Source organism: Ictidomys tridecemlineatus, chromosome 2 (assembly GCF_052094955.1).
Source record: "Ictidomys tridecemlineatus isolate mIctTri1 chromosome 2, mIctTri1.hap1, whole genome shotgun sequence".
NCBI classification, from domain to species: domain Eukaryota; kingdom Metazoa; phylum Chordata; class Mammalia; order Rodentia; family Sciuridae; genus Ictidomys; species Ictidomys tridecemlineatus.
Window position 1 is genome coordinate 15393458 of NC_135478.1, and position 16358 is coordinate 15409815.

Genomic DNA, 16358 nt, shown 5'->3' on the forward strand with positions numbered 1-16358 from the left:
GCCCTGGTCTGAAATCTTAACACATCAAGAATAATTTTTAAACTTTTTTATTTTTAACCTCTCAAAGTATCCCTATGGAAGTTTGACTTTTGACCTAAATTTGAAATGAAAAATTTTCCCGGAACCAAGAGGTAGTGAAATATAGGCCTGATTAGGCCTTCAAGAGGGTGTGATTCTTTGTTATCACTCTGTGAAGGAGAAAATAAACTAGAAAGACCCTCCACCTCTATGGGGGATGGGGCTACCTATCCTATTAGAAAAATACTTGGAGGAATGTTTTTCCTCTTTAGAAAACAGTAAGTTGGATAGTTTGCCAGTTTAACAACTGGGGTGTGAACTGGATGCCGTTTTCCTTTTTGTCTAAACTAAGGATGTTTACTGGCAGACCCAGGGATGATGTGACTAACACTCTTTCTTTGCAGAGCAGGTTTGAATAGGCTGATATCTATACTCAAGACTGGCAGCCTTTTTAAAATTTTAATAGTACTTTCGCTTTTTCTTCTTTTAATTTCTTTATTCATAGGACACATAGTTTACTTACTAACTTTTCAAAGACTTAGCATTGATCTAGATTAGGTGGGAACATATGTAGACACAAAAGAGATATTCCTTGCCAACTAGTGAGACAAGCACATGAAGACAGCGGGAGATGCACTTCTGGCTCATAAGAGTTCTGAGCTGGCTCGGGTTGTGGCTCAGTGGTAAAGCTGCTTGCTTGCCCAGCATGTGTGAGGCACTGGGTTCGATTCTCAGTACCACATATAAATAAATAAATAAAGCCCATCATCAAAAAAAAATACATACATACAAAAAAAAAAAGACTTCTGAACAATTTGTGCTTAACCCTTTAGAAGTGTTTGTGCTCAGAACCCTATAGGAGCAGGAGGGACATCATCAGGGCCACCCAAAGACTCACTGTGGAAGGAACTGCCTAACTTCAGATGGAGCCTGAATTCAACATTGCCTAAACTCTTAAATGTAAGGAATTGTGGTTACAGACACCATTCACAACAAAACAAATGCATGTTGATGAAGTGGACTGTTTACAAAGCTGTGTGTCAGGGAGCTTCAGGGAGGTTTCTCCCCCCCCCCCCATGCTGAGGAATTGAACCCAGGGTATATATGACATTCTCAGCCCCACAGGGGACAACAGTACTGTTAAGCTGTCTGTCTCCCATTAACTCTTCATTTAGTGTGGGAATGATGCAATTGAAAAATGACATTTCGGGCTGGGGATTGGCTCAAGCGGTAGCGCGCTCGCCTAGCATGCATGCGGCCTGGGTTCGATCCTCAGCACCACATACAAACAAAGATGTGTCCACCGATAACTAAAAAATAAATATTAAAAATTCTCTCTCTCTCAAAAAAAAAAGATTAAAAAAAAAAAGAAAAATGACATTTGTCGCAATGGTAACACATTGGAAGTGTTGTGTTTTTCATACAACATCACTGTAAGAGTACCTTTAACTATTTTCTGGTCCTTGAAGAAGTATCAAAACTATCAAAGTACTAAGTAAATCAAATTCAGGTGGAAATTAATCTTTCCTTTTCCTTTCTCAGTCAGTTGCCTTGTATTCTCACTGAGTGAGAATGGATTTGCAGTGAAATAAGTAAAACGTTCCTCCCTTAGTTATTGTGGTTATTTCGTCCTTAAATTCAGTGAAAACAGCCAGGTGTGGTGGCACAGACCTACAATCCCAACTTCTTGGGAGACTGAGGCAGGGGGATCACAAGTTTCAGGCCAGCCTGGGTAACATAGTGAGCCCTTGACTCAAAATAAAACATAAAAACGACTGGGTCCGGGCTGGGGATGTGGCTCAAGTGGTAGTGCGCTCGCCTGGCATGCGTGCGGCCTGGGTTTGAGTCTCAGCACCACATACAAACAAAGATGTTGTGTCTGCCGAAATCTAAAAAATAAACATTAAAAAATTCTCTCTCTCTCTCTCTCTCTCTCTCTCTCCTTAAAAAGAAATTAAAAAAAAAAAAAAAAAAAAAAAGACTGGGTCCTAACTCTGTGGTAGAGCACTTCTGGGTTCAATCCTCAGCATTGGTAGGGAAGTCAGCAAAAACAGTTTAAACTTTAGAATAGTAAAAAAAGTAAAGTAGGGAGAGCAGTCAGTGTTTTTTCACAAGGATAATAATAAATAAATAATTGTGTATGTGTATGTTAGTGTTACCAGGGATCAAACTCAGGGCTTTGTGTATATTAGGCAAGTGCTCTGCCACTGAGCTTACCCCCAACTTTTGGGTGTATATGTGTGTGTGTGTATGTGTATGCACATATGTACATTTACAGTCATTCTGTTCTTTTGTTCACCATCTTGTCAGCTTTTGGAGAGTGTGCCTTCAGGTGCCTCAGCCCATAAAAGTCTTGGGATGAGTTTTTTTGTCATCTAGTGTTTATCATATTAAGGCATCTTATTTATTTATTTATTTTTAAAATTTTTTTTTATTGGTTGTTCACAACATTACAAAGCTCTTGACATATCATACTTCGAACAATAGTTTCAAGTGAGTTATGAACTCCCATTTTTACCCCAAATACAGATTGCAGAATCACATAGGTTACACATTCACATTTTTACATAATGCCATACTAGTGACTGATGTATTCTGCTACCTTTCCTATCCTCTACTATTCCCCTCCCCCCATCTTCTCTTTCTATCCCATCTACTGTAATTCATTTCTCTCCTTATTTTTCTTCCAATTCCCCTCACAACCTCTTTTATGTAGTTTTTTATAACCATGAGGGTCTCTTTCCATTTCCATGCAATTCCACTTTTCTCTCTCTTTCCCTCCCATCTCGTGCCTCTGTTTAATGTCAATCTTTTCTTCCTGCTCTTCCTCCCTACTCTATTCTTAGTTGCTCTCATTATATCAAAGAAGACATTTGGTATTTGTTTTTTAGGGATTGGCTAGCTTCACTGAGCATAATCTGCTCTAATGCCATCCATTTCCCTGCAAATTCCATGATTTTGTCATTTTTTAGTGCTGCGTAATACTCCATATTAAGGCATCTTGTATTCTGTTCACCAGAAATTTCAAAGAAGGGCTGGGGTTGTGGCTTAATGGTAGAGTGCTTGCCTCGTACATGTGAGGCACTGGGTTTAATCCTCAACACCACATAAAAATGAAGAAATAAAATAAAGGTATTGTGTCCATCAACAACAACAACAACAACAACAACAACAACAAAATTAAAAACAAAAGGGGCTGGGGTTGTGGCTCAGTGGTAGAGCATTTGCCTAGCACATGTGAGACCCTGGGTTCAATCCTCAGCACCACATAAAAATAAATAAATAAAGGTATAAAAATTTTTCAAAGAAATTTTCCTTTCTCCTTCCTTTCTTTAATTCCTTCTTTCTTTCTGGCTTTCTTTTCTTTTCATTTTGTTTTTTAATTAGAGGTTGAATCCAGGAATGCTTAACCAGTGAGCAACATCCCCAGCCCTTTTCTTTAAAAAATTGAGAGAGGGACTCACTTAAGTTGCTTAGGATCTCACTAAGTTTCTGAGGCTATCTTTAAACTTGCTTCAGCCTCCTGAATGCTGGGATTACAGGTGTGCACCACTGCCCAGCTCGAAGAAATTTTCTTATAAAAAAGTATAATACCTTAAACATTCATTCACTAGGTGATGCTACTCCTTTTCAGGCCATTTGACACTGCAACCAGGCTTTGGCCAATTTCTGCTATAAAAGGAGACATAAACATGGAATTAGGCTCCAGTTTTTTTCTTCAGTTTCTCAACTGTGTAGGAAAGGGCTGAGATGGTGTTTAGAAGTTTATATAATAGTATATATAATAGTATATTTGGAAGATAGACAATTTTACAGTGGTTAGGGTGTAAGGAGGCCTGACTACTGTTAGCAAGGATTTGGTCTATGAAAGATATGAAGCTTAAAATGAGTTTGAAAGAAGAATTTAAATAACAAGAGTTTGTGTGTGAGTATGTGTGATTCAACTTGTAAGGTCCTCATGTATGCTAGGCAAGTGCTGGGGTCACAGCCCAGCCCACAAGTGTTTTTAAAGTATTTATTTATATGAGGTGCTGAGAATTGAACTCACCTCAGACATTCTAGACAAGGACTCTACCATTGAGCTACAACCTCAGCTGTACAACTTACTCCCCCCTCATATACCTTTATTTATTTAGCTATCTATCTATCTATCTATTTATTTATTTTTTATGCGGTTCTGAAGATGGAACCCAGTGTCTCATGCATGCTAGGCAAGTGCTTTACTACGGAGCCACAAATGCAGCCTGGACAACTTACTCTTAAGGCCAGGGGAAAGCTGAGAAAAACAGGATTCTAGCCCAAGTCATCTCTTAGTTTCTTCAGGTTTACAATGTGCAGGTGATTGCATCATATTTCATAATCACTAGCTGAACTATTTGCTATTTAGTCTATACTAGGCATCCAGGCAGCAAGGATTTTAGTCCAAGCAGCTAAGCCTAATCAAGGACCCACAAAAAGGCCTGGATTCACTGCCATTTGTCACTTTATCCATCTATACACCTGGTTTTCTTATCACATAAATAAACCCTGTAACCGTTTCATCTTTGCCTACTATCCCCCATTCCCTGACTTCCTCACCTGGAGAAGCTGCCACTGACCTTTGGAGCAGCCCACTTGTCACCAGTGCATAACTCAGACCACAGGGATGTGTCATTAATATGTTACAGCTGATACCTCCCTCTTTAATACAGGGTAGTTTGTCACTTTGGTGACTCACAGAGGGCTTGCCAGCTCAGGCTCTGGAATCCTTACATTCATCTCAAGTCTCAGGTCTCTATCCTGACCACCCTCTACTCCGTTTTAGTTAATTAAGTTGGCATTAATCAAGACTCATGTAAGGAGCCATGAAGTAATATTTTGCTTGTATTGCTTTAATATACACCATCTGATTAATCATCACAGCATGAAGCAGTTCTTAAAATATACAACCAATGTTTAGAATGAAAATTCTAAATATTTGCTCTTATCTATCCTTGCACATGGTATCCGGGAAGTATCTGAATTCCTATACCAAGTTACCTGTTTGAGAATAAGAATGTTTTTGTTTGGTGTTTGAATTTGAACATTTGAATTTCTTTGTAGCAAAGCAAGTTGCTGACAAGAAAAAACACACCAAAAACTGGGTCAGAGAAACCTTTAGAAGTAATCAATTTATATTTTGTATCATTTTTAGGTTGAGGAATGCTTCTCTTTTGGTCCAGGGGAGGTTGTACCAGATGTTTTTTTATTTTATTTTTTAATATCTTTATTTTACATTTATATGGGGCTGAGGATCATACCCTGTGCCTCATACATGCTAGGTGAGCATTCAATAACTAAACCACAACCCCAGCCCTGTACCAGATGTTAAGTATTTGGAAGATTTTGGGGAGGAATCAATGAAAAAAGTTGCCAGGTGTGTGAAATTAGATACAATTAAAAGGGGGCTTTTGGGAACTTCCTGTTTAGGAGGGATCATATAGCAGAAAAACAATTTTGTAAAACTTAGGTTCTAAGTGAAAAGTTTTTCTAGATAAGGGTAGACACCCAATCGTGGGAATTACATTCTTGTTCAAATGAACTACAGTACGAAATATTAGAATATATTGCACGTGGTAAAATTATATTTGGGGAACTTTAAAATTGTATATATGTATGGCGTGTTATAAAAAAATTAAATCCACTACTCTTCAGGAGTCTAGGCATCTCATCACAATTTTTTTTTTTTCACAAATTGTTCAAATTGGAAAAAGAACACGGAAAGAGCCTGTTCTGGTGATCCTTTGCCTTGAAAGAGCCTTGTGATACTAGGTTTCTACGAACTTTATACTTTCCCTACTGAAATTGTATTTTCTCTTTATATAGTTTAACATCTCCAAAGCCCAATTCTTTTTCAGGTTAGACTGTGTTTCCCCTGTGTCGCTGGAGAGGGAAGGATGCAGATTTGACTTCTTTGGGGAAGGGAGGGTGTTCATCTTCTCTTAGAGGCACTGGGGTCGGGGGAGCTGATTGGGAGGCAATTCGAAAAGAGCAGTCATCCCCAAGTGTCTTCAGGTGGGTGGATTCTTTCTAAGTAGAATTCCGTTCACCGTGCTGAAAAAGTTATCGTTCACCTGATCCACACCCCCCATCCGCAAGAAACCGTGGTCGAAGTTCCCCAGAGGGGAATTTCCGTGTGACGACCCCACGAGGGCGGTATTCTAACCCCCGTTTCAGAGGTTGCAGAGTTGTTAGAGGTTGGTTGCCCTGCTCAGCTGGAGCGAGGTCAGAAGTGAGCGCGTCGTGAGTCAGCCTTGGGCGCGGCCCTCCCGGCTACTCCATGGGCGACAACCCCTCCGCCTGTGGAGGGCGCTGGGACTCAACCAGTACCGAACCCGCCCGAGCCCGCGTGGGAAATCAAATAGTCTACCAAGCGCCGCTTGGGAGCGCGATGGGGAGGGGCGGCGCTTCCGGGGCGGGACCAGCCTGCCTCGCTCCGCCCTCCTAGCCGCCAAGGCCCGCCTTCTACGCCGTAGAGCCCCGCCCATCGGCCCCTCCCCGCCCATCCAGGCCCCTCCCATCGTCCGCCGGGCCCCGCCCAGCCGGGCGCGGGCGGGCGGCGTCGCCTTTAAGAGCTCCCCGGTGTTTTGGGGGCCGCGGGCCGGGCGCGCTGACCTGGTGCGCATGTCCCGGGCGGTGACGCCGGCGCCGGGCTCCATGTGTGCGGCCGAGGGGCGCATTATCTGGCCGGCGGCGCGGGCGGGCGGGCGGACCGGCGGAGCGAGCGCCGCGGGCCCGGACGGCCCCATTGGCGTAGCGAACACGCACGGCCGGGCGCCCCCGGCCCCTCCGCCGCCCGGCCCTGCGGGCGACCCCGGACCCGAAGCCCCGCGAACCCGCGCTTTGCCCTAGGGCCCGGCGGATCCGCGGCCCGGTAAGTTCCGGACCAAACTTGGCTGGGGGCGGGGGCCAGAGATGGGGTGCGGGTACGCGTTGGAGACTGGAGCGGCGTAGGCGGCGCGAACCAGTCAGGGTCCTAGGGTCTTGGGGTCAGTGGGGGACCCCCAGGTGAGCGTGGAAAAGTGAGAACAAGCGAGTTCTACTCCTTGTATTCCGGGAGCGTCTTTCTTGTGTTGCCCCAGAAAGTTCCCGGCTCCGACGCCGCCCGGGCACGTGGGGGCCTGGCGGGGCGGGGGTCCCGGAAAGTCGCAGCGTCTCCTGGCTTCCTCCTGCGCTTCCTCCGGGGCCAGGGAGGGGCCGAGCCGCGAGGCACCGCTTCGGAGCAGTCGGGACGAGTGGGGGGGCGGCGGGCGGGTGGCACGTGGGCGCGCGGGGCGGGGGTCCCGCGCAGGGGGCGGGGGTCCCAGGCGGGCCGGCTGCGGCGCTGAACCCCGCGGAGGTGGCGGCGGCGACGGATCCGGTGTCAGAATAAGAGTCCCCGCGCGCCCACGCCTGCAGGGCCGGCCCTCCCCCCGCCCTTCCCTTGCTCGCGCCCTTCCTGCTTGACCCCCGGGAGCCGCGGGACCCTTCCCCCTCCCTGGGCTTCATCTTTTTTCAAGGCCCTACACTTTAAATTTGCTTCACCATCTAGGAGATGGCTCTATTGATTTCTTTCTTTCCCACCTGGAATGGGTTGGCATCAGTGACTAGACAGCAGCAGCTGGCCTTTTAAAGGGATTATTGCCAAGAATCGGAATTGATCACTTCAACAAGGAAAGGCTTATAGGCAGGGCCGCAGCGACAGTCGGACACTTGGGTTGTGCACACACAGACTAAGAAAGGAATGGGGATCCCTCCCTTAGGAACTGAATGACAACCCTTGAATGCATGTTTCTGCCCTGCCTTGGGAATTTTGCAGAGTGCTTAATTTTGAATAACTTGACCCAGAATCTTTAGGTCTGTAGTTCATCCTTATCTTAAGAGCTTTGGATTCTTTGGAACAAAGTCCGGGTGAGTCACCTGAGCTTTGAGTTTTTCTTTTCCATACCCATTTACTTCTTTCATTTTTCTTGGAGTACACAGCGCTCCTTACATCTCTGGTTCTGTGTGCCCATTCACACAGTGACACCTCCTGGTTACAGTAGCACAGAGAAACCAAGGGACAGACAGTCCTCTGTGCTGTTGTCTCAGCCTTGGACTTATCCAGTTCTATTGATGTACTTTTTCTTTGGTAGTAGTTACAAGTTTTCTTTTAAGCTAGATTACATGAAGAATGCTTGCTGGCAGCAGTTTGTTAATACATGCTAGTATCGGTAGCTTGTTGGACCTGACTGCAAGCTTTGGAGGAGGGCTCATTCTCTGATTGGCCCCCAGATTTGAGTGCCTACTGTCTGCTAAGTCTACCACAGACATATTTGGTGCCTATAATGATCCTGTGTTTGGTGGTATAATCTCCACTTTATAGGTGAGAAAATTGGGACTCTTAAGAGGCCCAAGGTTGGTGAGTAGGGGGGCAAAGCAGGGTTTGAACTTTGGCTTGGAGCTCTAGAGCCCATGAATGTTGCTGTGTTCAAGCCCACTGCATGCCATTTCCCAGGAGCTCCTGAAATTAGATGAGGCAGTTTTCTTATCTAGGCTCCTGTGCGAGAAGCGGGAGATGATCTGGTGGTGTGGGGACACCATTGTAGTCCTGCTTTGTCCTTGGAAAACAGAAATGTCTGTTCTGCTGCCTTTAAGGAGTGGAGCCATGGAGTTACTTCTTTGCATTTCACTTCGTAGGTTTTGGAGTTAGAGAAAGTTGGTTATTCTCTAGAGGAAGCAGTTTAGAGTGTGGGAATTTTGAGAATAATTTTCTAGACTCTTCTCCCTTCACTTACTAACTCCCTGCTTCATCTTTTATTCCTTATTTGTTCTCTAAAGTTCTTTAAAAAAATTTTTTTTTTAGTTATGGTTGGACACATACCTTTATTTCATTTTATGTGCTGCTGAGGATCAAACCCAGCACCCCACCTTTGCTAGGTGAGCTCTCTATCGCTGAGCCACAACCTCAGCCCCTAAAGTTCTGAAGCTGATATTTACATGGATTGCTTTTCATCTTGGAAGTAGGTAAGAAAATGGGAAGATTTGTGTGTTATTGATATGCGTACATTGTTATTTCCACTTAGATTACATCATTTTTTCTTGTGTCAGGTCATCTCTAATAATGCAGTATCATTTGGCAGATCCTGCAATCTTATATTTTGAAAATGAGGGGGAAAATGCTACACAGGAAGGAAAAAAATCTTGGAAGGACCTGTACAAAAAGTGGATTAGGATTAGCAGGAGTTCTCCCTGACTTAAAATTTTTGGGGGGTATTTCTATTTTTTTTTTGTGTGTATGTGTGTTTAATAAACATTTTTGAGTATCGAAACACATTTTAAAGACTTAAATTCTTAGCTTTTTGGTAGCTTCTCTGACTTGTTTTGCATCACTTATTTTATGAATTTTTGGCATTCCAATAAGTGATTTATGGATTTATTCAATGCATATTGGCATACATACTGTGCCTCTGGCGCTGTGCAAAGAATCCCTGCTTGGTGGAGTTCACAGTGAGACTAGTGGGTGAAGAATAGTAATTCATCTTATAAACATGGGAAACTAACGCGGGCCAAAGAGAGGAGGACACTGTGACTTTCTCATAGGAGTGTCACAGGATGAGGGGAGGTTAAGTAGGTAAAGAGAAAGAGAGAAGAGTTTCTGGCAGGAGAGTGCTTGACCTGAAGGAAGATTGTTGAGTTGGAGCAGAGAGAGACATAAGAGAATAGATGGGCAGGCTGGTGGGTCTCCCTAGGATGAGATAGTGTCTAGGATTTCCCCTGAGAGTAGTGGGACCTCATGGAAGGGGATAGGACAAGGAAGGGGCAGGTGGGGTTAAGCTTAAATCCAGGACTTCTTTGGGTCTTTGCAGAGGATTGAAGGATGCCTCTAAAGGGTATATAGGTGGGAAAACCGTGAAAACCATTTTGAAGCGTTGATTTTTTTAAAAAATTACTTGTTCTCTTGGGAAAAAAATTAAGATCAACTTAACAGAGTCTTGGATATGGATATGTCAATTCCCAACAGGCAAAATGTAGTGGTCCTTACCAGTGAATTCAGTTAAATTAATAATAATAATAATAATAATAATAATAATAATGTTAATGTTAAGTGAATTCAGTTAATCAGCATACATTAACATCTGAAAGCATGGGCACCTCATTATGCTTGCCTGGAGAAGTCAGTACCTGCTTGGACTCCTGGTGTTCCTGTGCCATCAAGTGGAATAGGCAGGGCTATTTTTTCTGCACCTTTCTCTCTCCTGATAATTGAGTTTATTTATGCACATTGTAGAAAACTGGGAAGATTGTGTACTAGGCTAGTAGGTGAATTCTTCAGGAGAAAGCTGTTCTGGAGTAATTGAGCATCATGGGAGATTTCCTCCTACCCATCTTGTCTTGGGGTTGGGAAGTGCTACGGAACCAGAAGAACAAGTTGTCAGTGTCATAGTTTGAGGCTTACAGAACTATGTTGCCTATTAAGTGTGGTCATTAGAATGGATGCTCATGAGTTATCTGAATTGTTTCAGAAGGTAACTGAGTCTGGCCTCAGATTGCCATTCTTTTCAGTTAATGAAACTTATTTTATGTGCTAACTGTGCAAAACTACCTCTCTGAATTGAATTAGAAAGGCAATGTGTTAAGATTGGCATAAAAAGTAAGTGGTCTTGAATTAATTAATTACAATGAGACTGGTGTTCTCAAAAACCAAAATCCTGACTGAGGACAGATCCTACCTGCTTGTAGATTCCCACAAACAGAGATCTAGGACTTTTTAGTAGAGAGAATGTCTTTGGCCCATCCCCCACCCTGTGCTTTCCAGGCTGTATTTGTGACCTCTTTTTGACTGATGAAAATGTAGGTTAGTCTTTTAGAAGACAAAGGAACTTATTCGAATAGAGTACCTGCAGGTAGCCTCAGGAATTGACTGGGAATTCTCAGAAACCTTCCAGGGTTTGGGTAAAGGGCTTCAGTCTCAAGGTCCCCAGATTGGCACAGCCAGGACTACTTGTAGTTTCTCCATGTACTATACTCATGTTCTCTCTCTTCACCTTCCTAAAGGTATCCTGTGTTTCATGGGTGACTTGTTTCCTGTTCTGATTCCTGGTTCTCTTAGGTTCTTTAATATAAAAGGGCTGAAGATATGATATCTATGTGTGAAGAATAGAGAACCACATCTGAGACAGGATAGTTAGGATGTGCTGGCTAGAGATGGGAAGAGCCCAAGTGGGGGCTACCAGTAGGTTAAGGTAGGAGTTACAGGCGAGAGGTTTGAGGTTGTAAGACCTTGGGGCTACTTATCTTCAAAGAGAGACAGGTGGAGCTGTGAGCTGGGGGAGGGGAGGGGAGGGGAGGGGAGGGTCTGGCTTTGTGGGATTACAGAGAAAGTCTACTTGTTTGAGGGATTTGTTGGAGAATCCTTTCGTCCTTCTTGCAGTTGTCTCTGGACCTGGTATTGCCTGGCTTGCCTTACTGGTCAGACCTTTCTGTTTGAATTTGAAATTTAACTCAGCCCAAATCAGGTGGTGCCTTTGAGTACACTTAAAGAATACTACTACATTATAGTGTGGCAGCTCCTTCTGTGCCAGGGAGCAGCCTCCAGTCCAGTGCTGCCTACTGTTTGCCAGGTGAGGCTGTGGTCCTATTAGTGAACAGCAGGTTTCTGCAGGAGTCTTGCTTGACTCTGGTTTAGCCTCCCCCTGCCTGGGTGTGAACTTCTCAGACTACTTTCTAGCAACTCACCTCTGCCCTTTGATTTCTATTTCTGAGGGTGGATGGTATTTACTGCCCTCTTTTGGAGGCTGTGTAGGGAGTGAGGTAGCAAATGCAAATGGTCTGCCCCTGTGCCTAATGTGTTTCAAAGGTGGGAGTTAATGGTGTCTGCTATTATGGCCAGAATGGATGAGCCATAGCCCAAAAAGCATTAACAACTACTGCACTTCTTGTGCGTGAAGCATCTCCATATTCATAGAACTGTCTGCTGGTGTCCTTTGGAGCCTTACCTCAACTTTGTGCCATAGCCTGTACCTACATTCCAGATGGAAGATGGCAAAGTCCCCTTCAAGGAAACACTTGCAAGTGTCATTTTTCCATTATTCTGCAGTTGAGAATTGGCTTCACCTTTTCTGATTTCAAACTGTATATGTTTTCCTTTAGTCTCAGGATTCCCCTAGTGACATCAAATGGCTGGGTTGATTGTGTCCCACCAAGGAAAGGAGGTAGCCTCTTTCCTGGCTCTGTGCCTACCAAACCCAGCATCCTGACTTTCAGGGACAGTCTTTCTGTCTGTTAAATGGGAAGTTGTTTGCCAGGAAGATCTGTCATGGGATCCTGCCTTTAGGAGCCAAGAGGGGCAAGTCAAGGCCTATCTTGTCCTTCTTCTGGACTTCCCTTTTAGACTTAACAGCTCCGTAGCCAGCTTAGGAGATCTGACTTTGCCATTGAATGCTTTTGAATGCTTTCATATCTCTCTTCAACTTTAGTTGGCCCACCTGGCTCACTAGGCCTCAGCTTTTGCATGAGTTGATAGAACAGTATCTTTGCCTTCATAGGATAGCTATGAGGACAAGTGGAAAATGTTTGCAAGGGCTGGGGATGTGGCTCAAGTGGTAGCGCGCTCGCCTAGCATGCATGCGGCCCGGGTTCGATCCTCAGCACCACATACAAACGAAGATGTTGTGTCCCCCGAGAACTAAGAAAAAATAAATAAATGTTAAAAAAATTCTCTCTCTCTCTCTGTCCCCCCCTCTCTCTCACTCTCTTTTAAAAAAAAAAAAAAAAGAAAATGTTTGCAAGTTGTTGGAGTGTCCCAACCTTTGCTTCTCGATTCATTGTGAAGCCAAAGTTCCTTCTCCCTGCAAATGACAACTACACAGCTATTCCCTAGTCTTCCATCTCAGTTATCATGCATGCACAGTGAAACATTGAAGAGCTAGGTTTTCTTTTCTTTATTTCCTTTTTTTTTTTTTTTTTTTTGGTACAGAGGATTAAACCCAGGTGCACTCTTATCGGTTAACTGCATTTCCCAGCTCTTTTTTTTTTTAATTTTGATTTTGAAACAGGGCCTTGCTAAGTTGCCCAGCCTGGCTTCAAATTTGTGATCATCCTGTCTCAGCTTCTTAAGTAACTGAAATTATGGTCACAGAACAAATGTGCCTGGCTAGATTTTCTTTATAACAACATCCCACTGCAAGCTAGCAATTTGGGGGTCTTTGGAGCTCATTGTAAGGGATTCTCACCTAAAATATCATCAGATTGTCTGGAAGGAAAGAAAAAAACCTTGTGACCCTAAACTTGTGCATCTCATTTCCTCCAGTCACAACTGTTTTGTGCAGTTAGCCTTTGAGTCAGGGGCTGTTAAATTATATTGAACACATTCTTAACCTTAGAGGTGGTTGATCACCATGACCTTGGAGATGAGCAGATTTCAGGCCAGTGTTTTCTGTCACTTGAGTTTCTAGTTGTAGAGTTTTATAGTAGCGACAACAGACTTAGTTTTTTCTTTCTTTTTTGTACCAGGGGGTGAACCTAGGGACACTTAACCATGAAGCCACATCTCTACCCTTATCTGTCTATCTATCCATTTATTTTTAGTTGTAGTTAGACACAATATCTTTATTTTTATGTGGTGCTGAGGATCAAACCCAGGACCTCACATGTGCTAGCCGAGTGCTCCCGCTGAGCCACTATCCCAGCCCCCGCCCCCCTTATTTTTTATTTTGGGACAGGGTCTTGCTAATATGCCTAGGGTCTCGCTAAGTTGAAGAGGCTGGCTTTGAACTTGCCATCCTCCTGCCTCAACCTCCCCAGCCATTGGGATTACAGGTATGCGCCACCATGCCTGGCTAGACTTTTAGTTTTCTTATGTGTTTTGTACAGGTTCATCCTGCCGGTAAGTTCTGGAAACTTTGGTGTAGCCACTCTCCATTTGTATCTGTAGAGGAAATAACATTTTTCAGTGGTGAAGCCTGATGATTTGAGAAAAAAGAGCAGCAGACTGAATTCTTGTTTTGAAAGCATTGATTGAATCACTTGGCCTGTGATGTTTTCAGGACTTGATGGAATACCTGTACTTCATTTTCTGTTTAATACCATATCCCTGGGCTTGTTAAGGGTTAATGCCAACCCCCTTCAATGGTAATTTTTTTTCAGAGGATGCTAGGACTTCCACTTTGGGATTTGATTACATTCACTAGAACCTTTTTGGTGAACTAATCATCCCAGTGGTTTGTATGTTGGTCATCTCTGTCTCCTCAAACCTGTAGTGAAATTCTTTTTTTTTTTTTTAATAGTTTTAGTTTTGGATGGATGCAATACCTACCTACCTTCCTTTCTTTCTTGTGCTGAGGATTGAACCCAGTGCCTCACATGTGCTAGGTGAGCTCTTCCACTGAGCTACAACCCCAGCCCTGTAGTGAAGTTCTGTTGAGTCTTTTTGTCTTCATTTACAACGGTACAGTGTTATTTCCTGATGCTAAATTCTGGGAAAAAGATTGAGAGTCTTAGATGTTAGTCATAGAAGGATCCAGGTCTGGTGGTTTTTTTTTTTTTTGTACTGGGGATTGAACCCAGGGACGCCTTAGTTACATTTCTAGCCCTTATTCACTTTTGGTCTCACTAAGTTGCTTAGGGCCATGCTGAATTGTTGAGGTTGGCTTAAAATTCCTCTCCTGCCTCAGCCTTATAAGTTGCTGGGATTATAGCAATGCACTAGAGTGCCTGGCCCAGGTTTGCTTTTAAAGTTGTCTTGGTATTAATGTACTGAGTATGGATTGTAGTGTCTTTGTAGCCTTACTGTCAATTTGTATTTGTCAAGCCATAGCATTAGAAATGTAACTATATTGGGCAGCAGACAAATCTAGGATTCACCTGGGACTTGCTTCTTCTGTACAGGCGCCTTGTTCTGCTGAACTCAACACCTGGCACATGGACTTCAATCTGAACCACATAACTCCTTCGTGTTACTGAGTGTGACTTGGAGCCCAAGTGGAAGAGTGGCTTGCCCAATATTGACTTGAAGGAACAAGAACATAACTCTGTTTCTGGAGCTTTCCTAGTCTTTCTGATCTCCATGTTCTTATTGATTTCTTCATGACTTTGTTAATTTTGTTTTGTTTTAGTTTCCTTACTTAATTTACGGAGGTCCATTGGCCACTTTCCTTCCTTGGGGCCTTCTCTTTTTTTGAGCCCTGAGGTTATCAAGGGTGTCTAAGGTGAGGATGGGACAGGATATGGAAAGGAAGAACTGACTGAGGACTGTCTTTGAAAAATAAAAGTGTAGGGCTGGGCTCTAGCTTAGTGATAGAGCACTTGCTTAGCATGTGAGAGGCCCCCAGCACCACAAAAAACAGAACCAAAAAGATCAGCAAGGTTTTCTGTCCTGGAATAGAGTAGGTGATCGTTTTAAATTTTAAAAGCATAAAACTGCTTTTCTCTCTCTATTACTTAAAAAGTAATTGCACTTGTAGATGTCCTTCAGGTGATATGTGGGTGACCATTTCAAGATCCAACAGCATTTCATTGAAGTTGGCAGGGAACAGACCACATATCAGATCCCACACTGGGCTTCCATGGTCAGCTGTGCAAGTCCAGGGCAAGAATGAGGCCTTTACATTTTGCTAAGGATGCTGGCTGCTAAAAACATTTAGGGGAGTTATTTTTCATATACCATTTATTTATTTATTCTTTTGTTTATAAGTTGTTGTTAGATATTTATTTCTATGTGGTGCTGAGAATCGAACCCAGTGCCTCACACTTGTCAGGCAAGTGTACTACTGCTGAGCCCCAGCCCCTTGCGTACCCTTTATATGTGGAAGAGTCTCTTCTGACTGCTGGTGTGGTTTTAACAGTATCACAGGACAACTGGTTAAGGGGATTGAATCGATTTTATTCAGAGAAGGTGTGGGGTGGTGGAAGGTTTTAGAGGACTATTGGGAAGTCAAGCTTTCTTGGCTCAGAATTGGAAGGGTGGCCTTTCGTGCTGCTAGGCTGTTGAGCACAGGCTTGCTCTCATACCCTTGGAGAGTATGGAAGGGGTTCCTTTTTCTAGAAATAAGACCAGGTGACCATGCCACAAAGGGCAGCAAAAGTGGATGGGTGGCTATTTGGGGAAGGAGCTCAGTATTGAGTGAGCAGCTCAGAGACTTACTTACACCCACCTTCTGTGAAGTTTAAGGTAATGGGAGCTCATCCACTCTGTTGCTTTGGTTTATTGCAGAAAGGAAAAGGAAACAAAAATTGCTTAGAAAAATTAGTGTGACTTCCATCTGTTCAACTCCTGAGTCTGTGAACTTTTTTTTAACTTTTTTTTTTGGTATTGATGATTGAATCCAGGGGTGCTTTACCACTGAGCTACATTCCTAGTCCTT

General features: G+C 43.6%; 1 protein-coding gene across 15 annotated transcripts in view; it reads left to right on the forward strand.

The window, feature by feature from the left end:
- The window catches only part of Gatad2a (GATA zinc finger domain containing 2A), a 113608-nt gene that overhangs the window by 10714 nt on the left and 86536 nt on the right, over positions 1–16358 (forward strand). For 5 of the 15 annotated variants that reach the window (XM_078037919.1, XM_078037922.1, XM_078037920.1 and 2 more), the window contains exon 1: positions 6585–6910. The exons of 5 other annotated variants lie outside the window; for them this stretch is intronic. The gene's annotated coding sequence lies outside the window, so the exon portion shown is untranslated. Of the gene's footprint in view, positions 1–6584; positions 6911–16358 lie in introns of those variants that run through there. 5 more of the 15 variants (XM_078037914.1, XM_078037913.1, XM_078037916.1 and 2 more) reach the window with 1 other exon arrangement.